Genomic DNA, 15,013 nt, shown 5'->3' with positions numbered 1-15,013 from the left:
TCACCTTATTTGGAAAGGCCTATGTGCCTGGGACAATGTTAGCTAGGACCCGCCCAGCCATCACGGTATCTGCCCCTAATTGGCTAATATCGATGAGGGTGATCTAAACCCTATTGATCCATTGGACCTGGAGTAAGGACTGCCCAAAAGGGCGCGAAAGGGATGAAGGATAAAAGGCAAATAGAAATAGAAAAGCAAAATCTCCCCAGTAACAAGTGACCATACAGGGTTTTGATTGTCATTGGATAGTATGCAGCAATCTACCCAATGACTTAATCAAAAGCTGTTAATCTGTTCATTGTGACTGTACTCCCTGTGCGAACATTCACACTGAAATACTCACTCTGGATAGAGAAGTTAGCAGTGCGAGAACTTCACTGAGTAAACACTCTGCTCATGCCAGGGAGCTGTACAGGTAAGAATGGAGAATTGAAACAAAGCGCAGTTGTCACAATTCAGGGTGAATTTTATTCAACAGGTTTAACGAGAGATTTTTAAAAATAAATTTAGAGTACCCAATTCATTTTTTTCAATGAAGGGGCAGTTTAGCGTGGCCAATCCATCGAGCTTGCACATTTTTAGGTTGAGGGGGCAAAACCCACGCAAACACGGGGAGAATGTGCAAACTCCACACGGACAGTGACCCTGAACAAAGAACAAAGAAAAATTACAGCACAGGAACAGGCCCTTCGGCCCTCCCAGCCTGCGCCGATCCAGATCCTTTATCTAAACCTGTTGCCTATTTTCCAAGGTCTACTTCTCTCTGTTCCCCGCTCGTTCATTTATCTGTCTAGATGCATCTTAAATGATGCTATCGTGCCCGCCTCTACCAGATCCGCTGGCAAAGCATTCCAGACACCCACCACCCTCTGTGTAAAAAACTTTCCACGCACATCTCCCTTAAACTTTCCCCCTCTCACCTTGAAATCGTGACCCCTTGTAATTGACACCCCCATTCTTGGAAAAAGCTTGTTGCTGTCTATCCTGTCCATACCTCTATAATTTTGTATACCTGAATCAGTTCTCCCCCTCAACCTTCGCCTTTCTAATGAAAACAATCCTAATCTACTCAACCTTTCTTCATAGCTAGCACCCTCCATACCAGACAACATCCTATTGAACCTCGTCTGCACCCTCTCTAAAGCATCCACATCCTTCTGGTAATGTGGCGACCAGAACTGCACGCAGTATTCCAAATGTGGCCTAACCAAAGTCCGATACAACTGTAACATGACCTGCCGACTCTTGTACTCAATACCCTGTCCGATGAAGGCAAGCATGCTGTACGCCTTCTTGATCACTCTATCGACCTGCTTGCCACCTTCAGGGTACAATGGACCTGAACTCCCAGATCTCTCTGTACATCAATTTTCCCCAGGACTCTTCCATTGACCATATAGTCTGCGCTCAAGTTAGATCTTCCAAAGTGCATCACCTCGCATTTGCCTGGATTGAACTCCATCTGCCATTTTTCTGCCCAACTCTCCAATCTACCTATATTTTGCTGTATTCTCTGACAGTCCTCCTCGCTATCTGCAACTCCCCCAATCTTAGTATCATCTGCAAACTTGGTAATCAGACCACCTATACCTTCCTCCAGGTCAATTATGTAGATCACAAACAACAGTGGTAGCGAGCACGGATCCCTTTAGAACACCACTAGTCAACTTTCTCCATTTTGAGACACTCCCTTCCACCACTACTCTCTGTCTCCTATTGCCCAGCCAGTTCTTTATCCATCTAGCTAGTACACCTTGAACCCCATACGACTTCACCTTTTCCATCAACCTGCCATGGGAAACTTTATCAAATGCTTTACTGAAGTCCATGTATATGACATCTACAGCTGGGATCAAACCTGGGACCTCAGTGCCGTGAGGCAGCAGGGCTAGCCCACTGCGCCACCGTGCTGCCCTGGTTTAATGAGAGTTATCGCATACTTTTAAAGATTGCACTTGCGCGTTTGACTCTGTCCGTCACCTTTTGTTTTTAAGCTCTGGCTGTGTTCACACCCAAAAATTACTGAAAGCAAGCTTTATATTCGTTGTTCAGAGGGCAAACTGAAAAGAGAAACAAAACTTCAGGAAATAACGAGTCATTTATTTAGCAGATTGTGAAATGATGCAATAACGGGGTGTCGTGATCAAGTGAACAGAGGAGTTCAACAGACTGTTCATTTTTTTCAGTACATGCAAATCAGCTGATGTGTTTTGTCATTCCACTGCAGAGCTGATGAAAAGTTTGGAATAAGTGAGAAAGCACTGTTCGATATTAGTGCATGGAGGTTGTTAACATTTTTTTAAAAAATTGTTTTCAAATGTTTTAAAATGGCCACGTACTTACATCTATGGGTCAACAGTCACTAAATCACTGACCCCTCGACTAGCTCTGACCAGAGCCACAGCCACGGGTTAGGTGGATTGGCCATGCTAAATTGCCCGTAGTGTCCTAATAAAAGTAAGGTTAAGGGTTGTTGGGTTACGGGTATAGGATGGATACGTGGGTTTGAGTAGGGTGATCATGGCTCGGCACAACATTGAGGGCCGAAGGGCCTGTTCTGTGCTGTACTGTTCTATGTTCTATGTTCTAAATCCCTGACACTATCCATCCACCCAGGTCTCACACACAACTGTCTTTTGGAAAAAATATACTTCTTTCATTAAATATCTGAAAGTGAGATTTCAAAACATTTCAAAATCATCAAAACATGGAAGTGCAATGATATTCAGATTTTCTCCAGAACAAAGAACATTACAGCACTGGGGCAGCACGGCCACATAGTGGTTAGCACAATTGCTTCACAGCTCCAGGGTCCCAGGTTCGATTCCCGGCTTGGGTCACTGTCTGTGCTGAGTCTGAACGTTCTCCCCGTGTGTGCGTGAGTTTCCTCCGGGTGCTCCGGTTTCCTCCCACAGTCCAAAGATGTGCGGGTTAGGTGGATTGGCAAGGCTAAATTGTCCTTAGTGTTCAAGAAGGTTGGGTGGGATTACTGGGTTACAGGAATAGGGTGTGGGCTTGGGTAAGGTGCTCTTTCCACGAGCCGATGCAGACTCGATGGGCGGAATGGCCTCCTTCTGCACTGTAAATTCTATGAGGACAGGAACAGGTCCTTTGACCCACCAAGCCTGCACTGATTGAGATTCCTTATTTAGACTTGGCAATGCGTTCCAGGCAACCACCACCCTCTTTCACCACACATCTTGTTGCTCGTTATGCCTTCCCTTAATTTGCTCTGTTTTAATTACCTTTGCTCAAGAGTCGCCAGGTATCTTTCTGATACCACCACAAGGTTCAAAACTGAATACTGATCAATGACTCGATACACCAGTTAGTAAGTTTGAAATCAATGCACATTTATTTACATACACAGTTAATTATTACTCATGCATAAACTCTATTCGCTAAACTACAACTACTACTAAAAGCCTATACTTAGCTTCGGGGGGGCACACTGAGTCAGAGGAACAATGGCCGTTGTCCGGTTCTGATACTGCTGGCTTCGGGCTGGTATAGAATAGTAGCTAGGAGTGCCTAGCTCGTAGCATGCGTTGACCTTAGACTTACTTGGCTGGTGCTTGGCGGGCCTCTCATCGCTGAGAGACAAAGGCCAAGATGAAGGTGACGAAGAAGAATAAGAGAGCGAACTGACCTTGGGGACTCTGCTTTACAGTCCCCAGGGTTTCACGCCCTTCTGGGCGGACCCTGGACTTGGCCCCAATTAATTGGACCATGTCCCAATCGTTTGTATCGATTCTCTTCAATAACGGGGTCGTTCCCCAATCGCTGGGCGGGCTCTAGGTAACCGTTGGCCTGCCTTTGTTTTAGTCTCCACTGGCGCCGGGGAGTCTGTCCTGGTACCGATTGTTTCAATGTTTACTTTTGTCCCCGGAGATAGCTCATTACTATGCTAATGGCTTGTAGTTTCAGTTCTGTCTGGGCTCTGCAAGTTCTAATCTACAGGAATCCTTGTACCTTCTCGTTTTTCTAGTGCTGTCCATTTTTCCCTGTACTCTTTGCGAGTGTCCATTTTGGAATCGGGACGTGGCCACCCCAGGTGGCTACACTCCCTCCTTGTGATCCTCAACGCGAAGTGTGAAGGATCACCTTACTGTGATGTTTTCGTTCCCTGACCAAGCGGGCACCCATGACTAGGCTCTACTCTGACCCTAACTATGCAACATATTTTGAACTAAACAATTTTACATACACACATCATCTTACGGGGGCACTATGTCATTAAGGACATGCATTACAAAATAAAAAAGTGGAACCTCTAACTATTCTCTATAAACTATCATCACTCAAAAATATCCTAATATGTTAACTGTACAAAAATAGCAGCATTCAAATTTCTCTGGTTTGGCAGTCAAACACAGAGTTCACATTTCTTTATTCAACAAACGAAAACACACAAAACAAAAAAACGAATGTACTTTAATCCATGTCAAGGGGTTTGGTGGCCTGGTGGAAACCGAAAATAGGGGATCTAATTCTGTATACCGGGGTGCTAGAGCGGTAGGCTCTCCTTCACCATTTCTTCATTTGAATGGTCTGCACGATACTGCACAGTATCGCCAGTGCTACAAGTGCTTCAATGACATATGAGAGGGAATACCAAGTGATAAATGTATCACACCAGGTCGGGATACGTTGACTGTTACTGGGCTCTGTGTACTGTGGGGGAGTGAATCATTGATGGCCTGTGGGGTGGGGGTGAGGGGGTTAGCGTTCGCGCGCAACCAATGGGACCCTGCTAGTCCATTTAGCAAAGATGGAGGCCATCTTCATCTTTTCTTCTCTTCTTGTCTTTCTTCTCTTCTTGTCTTCCTTCTCTTCTTCTCTTCTTCTGGAATCTTGTGAACACAAGCATAATATCTGTCATTATCTTGCTTAAGATCTCTTGTGTTTGTCTGTCTGTCCTTTATTGCCAATTACCCTTTATAATTGGTCACCACCTGTGACTCCCTCATTATTTTATAAAAACCGAATTTCTGGACAAGACATTCTTGAAAATTACTGACACAGTGCAAGCAGTCTCGCAGCCTGTGCGATTTACCATCCCAATATTTGAGGATGTAAATAGCATGAGGAAAGCAACCGAAGGGTCACTATAAAACAAAACAAAACTTTTTTGAAATGAAAGAGCCAAAATGCGGTGCGTATGGGCCGCGGCAGGTAAGATTTGGATGGAATCCCTGGGTAGGACGGGATGTGCTCTACCCGAGCTCAGCTGACCAGAGGGTGGGGGAGGGGGGGGTCCTCAGGCAGGGCGGGGACCAGTGTCGTTTCTCCACTTCCTGAGTAACGGGCAAGAATGTAGTCGTCGTGGTGGGTTGCAGTAATGTCTCTTCTACCCTCAAATTAGAAGAGCAGTTACGAATTGGCGTCTGGGCAAATTCTCCGATGTTTCTGCGGACAAACTAGGCAGCTGTCCGTGGACAAACTTGCTCCATTAACTGCCAGGGGGCGTTAAAGAAGTGGTGGCATGGGGCTGTGAAAAGCTGTTTAAATTCTAAACACTGAACACTTAATAAACACATACAAACAAACATGCAATAAATATCGTGCAGGTTCCATCAGAAAGGACACCGCATCTCTCTAACGGTTCCTTTTTAACATCATCTGGCCACCTCAGTTTTCAGTTGTAAATAGGGTCGCAAAGGGATTCGTGTGGTGGGAGTCAGACTCAATGTCATCATCTTCTCCCGGCTGCCATACTCTTGACTGCAGAAGTCCTGCCAAAGCTGCGTGGGGTGACATGGGGTCCATCTCATCGTTCCTGATGAGCCTGAATGAATTGTCTCGGTGCCAGATTCGTGTGTCTAGGTTGGAGCTACTGGCGTTCAGTCCGTAATCGTCGGGCGGTGGGTCTGGGTCAGGGGCTGTAATGTATGTGATCTCAAAGGGATCACTTGAATTGTACTCGGAGTCGCTGGGAGTGGGGCTTGGTGCACGGGGATAGTATCATGGTGTGCTGTGGCTGCCGTCAGTGCTTTCGCAGTCACTGTCGCTGTCGCTGCTGTCTGGGGGCGGGGAGAGGCAGAGTCATGGGTCAGGGGGTGGAGTCAAAGTTGAGTCAGAGGACGGGCTGGACTGGCTGGGGGAGGGTAGGAATGTGTTTTCTGTGGGTGGGGCGAGCTTGTCTGCTACTGCGAGCAGGATGTGGTGTGTGTGGTTGTTCTGCGATCCATAAGCCTTGAGCTGGTTTATGTGGAACCATGCAGACTTTCCATTAGGGTATTTTATCTTGTAGACAGAGGGGCTTACTTTGTCCGAAATGGAGTACGGACCTGAGTATTTTGGTGACAGGAATGTGCGGGGATTGTATAGGGAAAGCAGTACTTGCTGCCCTACTTCAAACTCAGTGGCATGCACCATCTTATCGAAACAAGCCTTGCTTTGTTTTTTCCTTGTGCCCATTCTCAAAGCGGCTGCGAGTTGGGCCGCCTTCACATTTGCTATTAACTGCTGTACAGCGTTTTCATGTGTGAGGGCTGTCACTGCGGGGCTGGTCAAATCTAAGCCTAATAAATATTCCGTTCCTTTCATGGGGCGTCTGGTGATGAGTGTGTGGGGGGTGTATCCTGTGGACGTGGATACCGTGTTTCTCAAAAACATTAATGCAAATGGGAGGACTGAATCCCAGGTGCTATTGTTCTGCTGAACCATTTTCCTAAGGGTGGCTTTTAGTGTCCTATTCATGCGTTTGATAATACCACTTGACTGGGGTGGTACGCGATATGAAACTTTTGAGTAATTCCAAAAATTGTGAGGACGTTTTTCATAACTCGTCCTGTAACGTGGGAGCCTTGATCGAATTCTATACTGCGGGGGAGTCCCCATCTTGTAAAGATGTGTTGGGTTAGTATTTTGGCTGTGGTCTTTGCCGTATTGGTGCGCGATGGAAAAGCTTCCACCCGTTTTGTGAAGGTGTCGATGACCACCAACACATACTTATATCCGTTTCTGCAAGGGGTTAGGGGTCCAATGAAGTCTATCTGGATGTTAGTCCATGGGCCATTAACGGGCGGGTGTGGCTAAATTGAGCCTTCTTTGCGTATCTGTACGGATTGTTCTGGGCACAGATCAAGCAATTCTCAACGTAGTGTGTCACGTCGGCTTTTAAATTTGGCCACAAACAGAGCGGTCTGAGGTGGGCTAAAGTGGGTTCAATTCCCTGATGTCCATGATTGTCATGGAACAAACAAATGAGTTGGTTCCTATCCTGCTCTGGAACTACATAAAGGCTGTCTTTTAGAATCACACCGTCATGTGTGGTTATGGAATTCTTCAATTTGTCATAAGGGGCTGGGAAAGTTCCCTTAAAACTTCCCTGAGCTTCTCATCCTGTTTCTGTGCCTGGGCTAAATCCTGTATGTTGGTCTGTGAGACCTGAACTGCGTATACTGGGGTGCTTTCAGGGGGGTTAGAAAAAACTCATGCCTAGAACCTGCCTTTGCTAGGGCGTCTGCTTTAACATTTCCAAGGGGGGAAGAACGGTGGTGACTGCGAACTTTCACAATGCGGTATTTCCTGTCCTTTACCTGCTTTAAAATATGGCTGAGTAATGGGGCTGATGGTAGGGGTTTTCCATCTGTGGAAACAAATCCTCTTGTCTTCCACAGGGGTAGGAATTTGGTTAAACTATTACAGACATACAGACTGGCTGAATAGATGTCTGCTGGAATGGGGAATGAGTCGGGGTGGTCTACTAGATACACTATTGCTGCCAGCGAGCCTAAGTGTCCTGGCAACTTTAGGGAAATCTCTTCTATGAAATGAAATGAAATGAAAATCGCTTATTGTCACGAGTAGGCTTCAATGACGTTACTGTGAAAAGCCCCGAGTCGCCTATTTCCGGCGTCTGTCCGGGAGGCTGGTACAGGAATCGATCCGTGCTGCTGGCCTGCTTGGTCTGCTTCAAAAGACAGTGATTTAGCCCAGTGAGCTAAACCAGCCCCTACCCTGCGCGTCCTCTACATAAATACCGCCTTCTGTTATGCGTTTGCCGTCTAAAACTGTGGAGGAGCCATCCACATAGATTTTCAGGGGTGCGCACGTGTCTGTGGGCTGGGGTCTCCGGGGTGAACTACCTATCTTCCTGGGAGATGTCTTTGGAATGAATGGGCCTGTGTTGTGCTGGGTGGAGATAATCTCACATTCATGAGGGGTGCCTGGGTACTGTAAATTGTCTGCAAGGAAAGTGTGTGTCTTTGTTCATTTAACTGTGATGTCCCGTCCCTGTAAAAGAAGGGTCCAGCGGGCTGCTCGGATTTGGCTGACTGTGCCATCTTTAAGTCGGCCGTCTAACAAAAGCTGTGTTGGGGTGTGTTCTGTGAGGATGGTGATGGGGTTGAGTCCTGTAAGGTATGAAAAGTACTGTACTGCCCAAAAAACTGCGAGCAGGTGCCTTTCACAGGCAGAAAATACATGCTCGACAGGGTCTAATACTTGGGATGCATTAGCTATGGGTCTTAACTGTTCATGCCGTTCCTGGAGGAGAACGGCCGAAAGGATTCGGTCGATGCTTGCTACTTCTATAGCGTACGGGGAAAGTGGGTCTGGGACGTGTCGTGCGGGGGCAGTGCTGAGTGCTCTTTTTAAAGCATCCACGGCATCTGTATGCTGGGGAAGCCATTCCCAAGGTGCCTTTTTCTTAAGAAGGTCGGATAGGGGAGCTGCTTTAGTGGCGAAACCATCAATGTGGTTTTGGCAGTAGCCAACCAGTCCTATAAATGACCGGAGGGCTGAGACGTTGTGGGGAAGGGGCAATTTGATGATCGAGTCAATCCTTTTCTGCTCGATTCCGCGTTTACCATGTGTGATAACTGTTCCCAAGTATATCACTTTTTCTTCCAAGATCTGGGCCTTTTTGGGGTTAACCTTACATCCAATTTCTTTTAGGAGTCCTAGGAGTTCTGCTAGAAGCGTAATGTGCTCTGCCTTTGTGTCTGTCTGTAGTAGCAGGTCGTCTGCATACTGGACCAGACATTCGGGGCGGGAAAATGTAGCTAACCCATTTGCCAGCTGTCGGTGGAAAATGGAGGGGGAGTTGTGGAAGCCTTGTGGAAGGCACGTCCACATGTACTGCTGTCCTTTAAAGGTGAAGGCAAATTTTTACTGGCATGCTTTAGCCAATGGAATGGACCAGAAGCAGTTACTAATGTCCAAAACCATAAAGAATCGTGGCTGGAGTCCCTGCTTGAGCATGGTGTCGGGACTTGTGGCTACGGTGGGGGCTGCTGCTGGGATTACTTTATTCAGTTCCCAGTAATCAATGGTCAGTCGCCATGATCCATCGGGTTTCCTGACGGGCCAAATCAGGGCATTATTAGTGGAGGCTACTAATCTCAGTACGCATTGTTCTAACAAGCCATCTATCACTTTTGAGATTTCTCCCTCTGCTTCCTGGGGAAATCCGTACTGTTTCTGGGGTCTGGGGTCAGGACCTGTAATCTGCACAGAGCCAGCCATTCGGCCACAGTCGTGCTTGTGCTGTGCAAATGCTGATTTGTGTTCTTGCAGGACTGCCCTAACCTGTCTGCCTGCACTAATTGTTCTCGGGTCAAACCAGTAGTCTCCAACTGAGCTGATCCTATCTGCATATTCTCCTACTGTGAGCGTGGTGGGGGCTCGTGCTGCTTTTACCATTTTCCAGACACATTTGTTGACTGGATCAAATGAAAGGTTGTGGGAGCTCATAAAGTCGATTCCTAAAATGTGCTCTGCTGTGTGGGACAGATCAACTAACACTATGGGGTGCTTTGTGGTGATGTTGCCGATTTGTATGGATACAGGGACTGTGATGTGTCCCTGCTGTAAGTGGCCTGTAAAGCCGCTGAGGGTGATGGTGTCTGTTGTGGGCCACGTGTCCCTCTGAAACATTGTGGAGGAATTGAGTGTGGTGCGGGACCCTCCTGTGTCCCAAAGAAATTCAACGGGCTGACCCCGGACTTTGGCTGCTACGACCGGTCGGCCAGACCTATCCCAAAGGGTGTCGCAGACACAAGCTAGGCAGCCCGAACACCGTCAGTCTGTGCTGTTCATGTCTCCCTGGTCTGAACGGTTGCTAACACTATGAATAGGCTTTACCCTATTCCTATTTAGGGTGCCTGTCTGTTGGGCTCTTTGTGGTTTCTGTGGCGCATTGCACTCTCGTGCAAAGTGTCCTAACTGACCACATGGAGATCAGGATTTTTATATCTGCCAGGCCTCCTTTGTGATGGTCTCTGGGTCTATTCAGGAGTGTTTACAAAGAATATCAAGCTGAGTTATTGAAGAAAGCTGATTTATTTACACTACTAAATTAAATATTCCAACCACTCAACAAGGAATAAGTTATTAAATAAAACAAGATGATATATCTTACAACAGAACTCTATGCAAGGCACTTAATCGCTCCAACGCCTTACAACCTTCTGCCAGAAGACACATGATATTTATGTCACTGTTCCTTATCTCCATTGAAGTGGAAAATAACTTGTTCATACTAAAGAGTTGAGTTATTGGTTAAAGCTTTTGGGAGAAAGCCAGGCACTCCGCAGTGCTCGTGGTCACCTCTCAATTGTACAATGGCTAATAGCCTCTATTAGACATTTACATGGGTTAGTTCCTAATTAGCTTGGGGGGTTACATACATGACCAATTAGGCCCCCCTAGCAACACTTAGCTTCCAATCACATTCCTCTGAAACCCTTTGTTATCTAATGATCGCAACTCCTTGTTTACAGTTACAAGGTGTTGGAACCAACAATTCTACGGACACGTGCTTGTAGGATTAGAATAGCAGTTTTAATATACTCACAACAGATCCAGCCTATTAGCCATTGAACTTTCGGTGAACTGGCTGGCTGACCATGTGGCACTGATCTTTATACAGCAGCTTCCGGGGGAGGAGTCCTGGGCAGAGCCAAGGGAGAAGCCCCGTACAACTCGAGCATTCCCAGAGCTACTCCCCTGGAGGACAGGTAGTTAAACTGCATTTACAATACAGACACATGTATATACAGATTATAATCCGGTGTGAATCACATTCACCACATTCACCCCCTGTGAAAAAAATCGAGTCCAGCGGGGGTGGTGGCTCACAGAGTTAGTCTGTCCGGTGGATGAATTGTTCTTTTCGATTTGCGGAGCACCGGGGTTGCAGCCTGTTGCGGTGGCTGTGTGGGTGTTGAGAGCTGGGGTACGATGGCAGACTCCGGGGCGGGTCTTGTCCGAACTTTATACACCTCTGGCTCGACCGGAGACTGGGGGCGCTGGGGCCGGGCTGGTTCTGGTGCATGGAACCGGTGGGGTGAGCTTGCGGAATCGGGGGCGCGAGGGGGCGGCAGCATAGGGAACGGGGTAAGGGGTTCCTCAGCGGGGGAAGGGGGGGCTGGATCCAGCGGGTGCCAGGTCTGGAAGGGATACCGTGTCCTGGTGATTGTCCAGGAACTCTACAACTGTGTACTTGGGGTTGGAATGGAGGAGGTGCACTTTTTTAACAAGGGGGTCAGTTTTGTGCCCCCTGACGTGCTTCCTCAGGAGGACCGGGCCTGGTGTCCTCAGCCACGCCGGAAGTGAGACTCCCGTGGTAGTGCCCCTAGAAAAAATGAAGAGTTGCTCGTGAGGGGTTTGATTTCTAGCTGTACAGAGGAGTGATCTGATTGCGTGGAGCGCGTCTGGGAGGACTTCTTGCCATTGGGAGACTTGGAGTTTTCTAGACCGTAGGGTCAGTAGGACGGTCTTCCAGACCGTCGTGTTCTCCCTCTCCACCTGCCCGTTCCCCCTGGGGTTGTAACTGGTTGTCCTGCTCGAGGCGATGCTCTTGTCGAGCAGGTACTGACGCAGCTCGTCGCTCATAAAGGACAAACCCCGGTTGCTGTGCACGTAGCTGGGGAAACCGAACAGGGTGAAGACACTATGCAGGGCCCTAATGACTGTGTGGCAGGTCATATCAGGGCATGGAATGGCAAAAGGGAATCGGGAGAACTCGTCGATGATGTTGAGGAAATAAATGTTCTTGTTAGTGGAGGGGAGTGACCCTTTGAAATCGATTGCAAGGCGTTCAAAGGGCCTAGAAGCCTTGACCAGGTGAGCCCTGTCTGGTCTACAGAAGTGCGGTTTGCACTCTGCACAGATCGGGCAGTCCCTGGTGACAGCTTTTACCTCCTCGTTGGAGAAAGGCAGGTTTCGGGCTCTGATGTCGTGGGAGAGCCGGGTGACCCCTGGATGGCAGAGGTCAACGTGGATGGCTTTCAGACGGCTGATCTGCGCGCATGTCCCGTGGGATAGGGCATCCGAGGGCTCGTTGAGCTTCCCCGGTCGATATTTAATATCGTAACTATAGGTGGAGAGTTCAATCCTCCACCGAAGGATTTTATCATTTTTTATTTTGCCCCTTTGCGAGTTGTCAAACATAAAGGCAACCGATCGTTGGTCGGTGATGAACCTCCTACCTGCGAGGTAGTGCCTCCAGTGATGAACAGCCTCCACGATGGCTTGTGCTTCCTTCTCGAGTGTCAGAGTTCTGAAGTGGATAGGGTACGGGAGAAAGATTTAAAGTGGCTGCTAGAGCTACCTCTGAGGCGTCGCTCTCAACCTGAAAGGGAGTGGATTCATCCACCGCCCGCATGGCTGCTTTGGCGATGTCCTCCTTGATGCAGCTGAAGGCCTGGCGCGCTTCAGCTGATAGGGGAAATCGTGTGGCCCTAAAGAGTGGGCGGGCTTTGTCCGCATATTGAGGGACCCACAGGGCGTAGTATGAGAAGAATCCCAAGCACCGTTTGAGGGCCTTGTGGCAATGAGGGAGGGGGAGTTCTAAGAGGGGGCGCATGCGGTCCGGGTCTGGGCCCAGGACTCCGTTCTCCACGACGTAGCCGAGGATGGCCAGTGTTTGTGCGGAAAACGCATTTCTCCTTGTTATAAGTGAGATTTAATTTCTGTGCCGTTTGGAGAAAACGGTGGAGGTTGGCGTCATGGTCCTGCTGGTCATAGCCGCAGATGGTAACATTGTCCAGATACGGAAACGTGGCCCACAGCCCGTACTGGTCTACCATTCGGTCCATTGCTCGTTGGAACACCGAAACCCCGTTAGTGACGCCGAAAGGGACCCAGAGGAAATGGAAGAGGCGGCCATCGGCCTCGAATACCATGTAGTGGCGGTCCTCCGGGCAGATTAGGAGCTGGTGGTATGCAGACTTCAGATCCACCGTGGAAAATAGCCGATATTGGGCAATCTGATTAACCATGTCTGCAATTCTTGGGAGGGGATACGCGTCTAGGAGCGTAAAGCGATTTATGGTCTGGCTATAGTCGACGACCATGCAAAGTTTTTCCCCGGTCTTGACGACCACCACCTGAGCTCTCCAGGAACTATTACTGACCTCTATGATCCCCTCACTGAGCAGTCGTCGGACATCCGATCGGATAAAGACCCTATCCTGTAGGCTGTAACGCCTGCTGTGAGTAGCTACTGGCTTGCAATCTGGAGTGAGATTGGCGAAGAGCGGAGGGGGGAGATGTGCAACGTGGTTAGGCTGCAGATAGTGAGTGGGGGCTGGGGCCCGCCGAAGCTGAGGGTGAGGCTCTTGAGGTTGCACTGGAAATCCAGGCCTAATAAGAGAGGCGCGCAGAGGTCGGGCAGGACATAAAGTTTAAATTTAGACTAACTAGCGCCTCGAATTGTGAGCGTAGCAACGGTGCGTCCTTGGATTTGGACTGAGTGGGAGCCCGAAGCGAGGGCGATAGTTTGGCACACCGGAAAAATAGAAAGCGAACAGCGTCTTACCAGCTCTGGATGTATAAAGCTCTCGGTGCTCCCGGAGTCAAAGAGGCATGGCGTGCTGTACCCGTTGATCTGGACCTCCGCCATCGAACTTCATAGGTGCTTGGGGCGGGATTGATCCAGGGTGACTGCGCTGAGTTGCCGGTAGTCGGCGGCTCGATCAGCTGTGCTGGAGTGGCCCTGTGATGACTGCCCTCTGAGTTCGTAGTAGTCGAGGTGAGTTTCAGAGTTTGAAGGGGCTGGATCCCAAGATGGCCGCCCCCATGAGTCGCACATAGCCGGCCGAATGGAGGAGGATTTCCAAGATAGCTGCCCCCATGAGTCGCACATGGTCGGCCGCATGGAGGAGGATTGCCAAGATGGCCACCCCCATGAGTCACAGATGTCGGGTGGGGGCGGAGTCGGCATACAGGCTGCAGCATTTCGGGGCCTGCAGGCCTGTGAATTCAGGGAACGAGTGCTTTGAGCCGAGGGAGGGTTAGAGCCTGGGGCTTTCTTCGCTAGACACACTCTGGCATAGTGTCCTTTTGGCCCGCAGCTGCTGCATGTCGCGTTACGGGCCGGGCAGTGCTGCCGCGGGTGCTGGCTTTGGCCACAGAAATGGCAGGCTGGAGCAGCCGAGTAGCTGGCTGGGGCAGCATAGTAAATGGCTGGGGCAGCAGAGTAACTGGCTGTGGCAGCGCTGTAGCTGGGGGGCCGTGCGGCACAGGCTTGGGGGGACTGTTGGTCGGGGGGTCCACGATGAGGTTGCGGGGACCGCGGGAAACGAGGTGAGGCTGTGGAAGGAAACTTCCATAGTGGTAGCAGCCTCCACGGTAGTGTCTAAGTCCTGGCCCCCTTTTCTAGCAGTCTTTGGCGCACATAGTTAGACCTAAGGCCCGCCACGAAAACGTCCCGCACAGCAAACTCCCTATGTTCAGCCGCGGTAACGGCTTGATAATTACAGTCATTGGAAAGATTGTTCAATTCCCGTACAAACTCGGCTAGCGTTTCTGTAGGCCGCTGACGGCGGGTCGTAAACACGTGGCGTGCATAAACCTCGTTAATGGGCCTAACGTACATTTTGTCCAATATTGCCAGCGCTGCGGTGTAAGAACCGGCTGGATTCAGCTGTGTGGATATTCTGTGGCTTACCCTCGCGTGCAGTAGGCTGAGTTTTTGTTCCTCCGTTGTTCCGGCGGTGCTGGCTTCTGCCAGGTAGGCTTTAAAACATCTCAGCCAGTGGGTAAAAATTTCCTTAGCCTC

At 49.2% G+C, this 15,013-nt stretch overlaps 1 protein-coding gene across 1 annotated transcript in view; it reads left to right on the top strand.

Annotated features, from left to right (window-relative positions):
• The first annotated feature begins 332 nt into the window (after positions 1 to 332).
• Positions 333 to 15,013, top strand: part of LOC119952056 (interferon-inducible GTPase 5-like) — a 35,933-nt gene continuing 21,252 nt past the window's right edge. The window contains exon 1 of the mRNA XM_038775556.1: positions 333 to 415. The gene's annotated coding sequence lies outside the window, so the exon portion shown is untranslated. The remainder of the gene's footprint in view (positions 416 to 15,013) is intronic.

The sequence above is a fragment of the Scyliorhinus canicula genome, chromosome 17 (assembly GCF_902713615.1).
Source record: "Scyliorhinus canicula chromosome 17, sScyCan1.1, whole genome shotgun sequence".
NCBI classification, from domain to species: Eukaryota; Metazoa; Chordata; class Chondrichthyes; order Carcharhiniformes; family Scyliorhinidae; genus Scyliorhinus; species Scyliorhinus canicula.
This window is presented reverse-complemented; position numbering and strand designations above follow the sequence as displayed.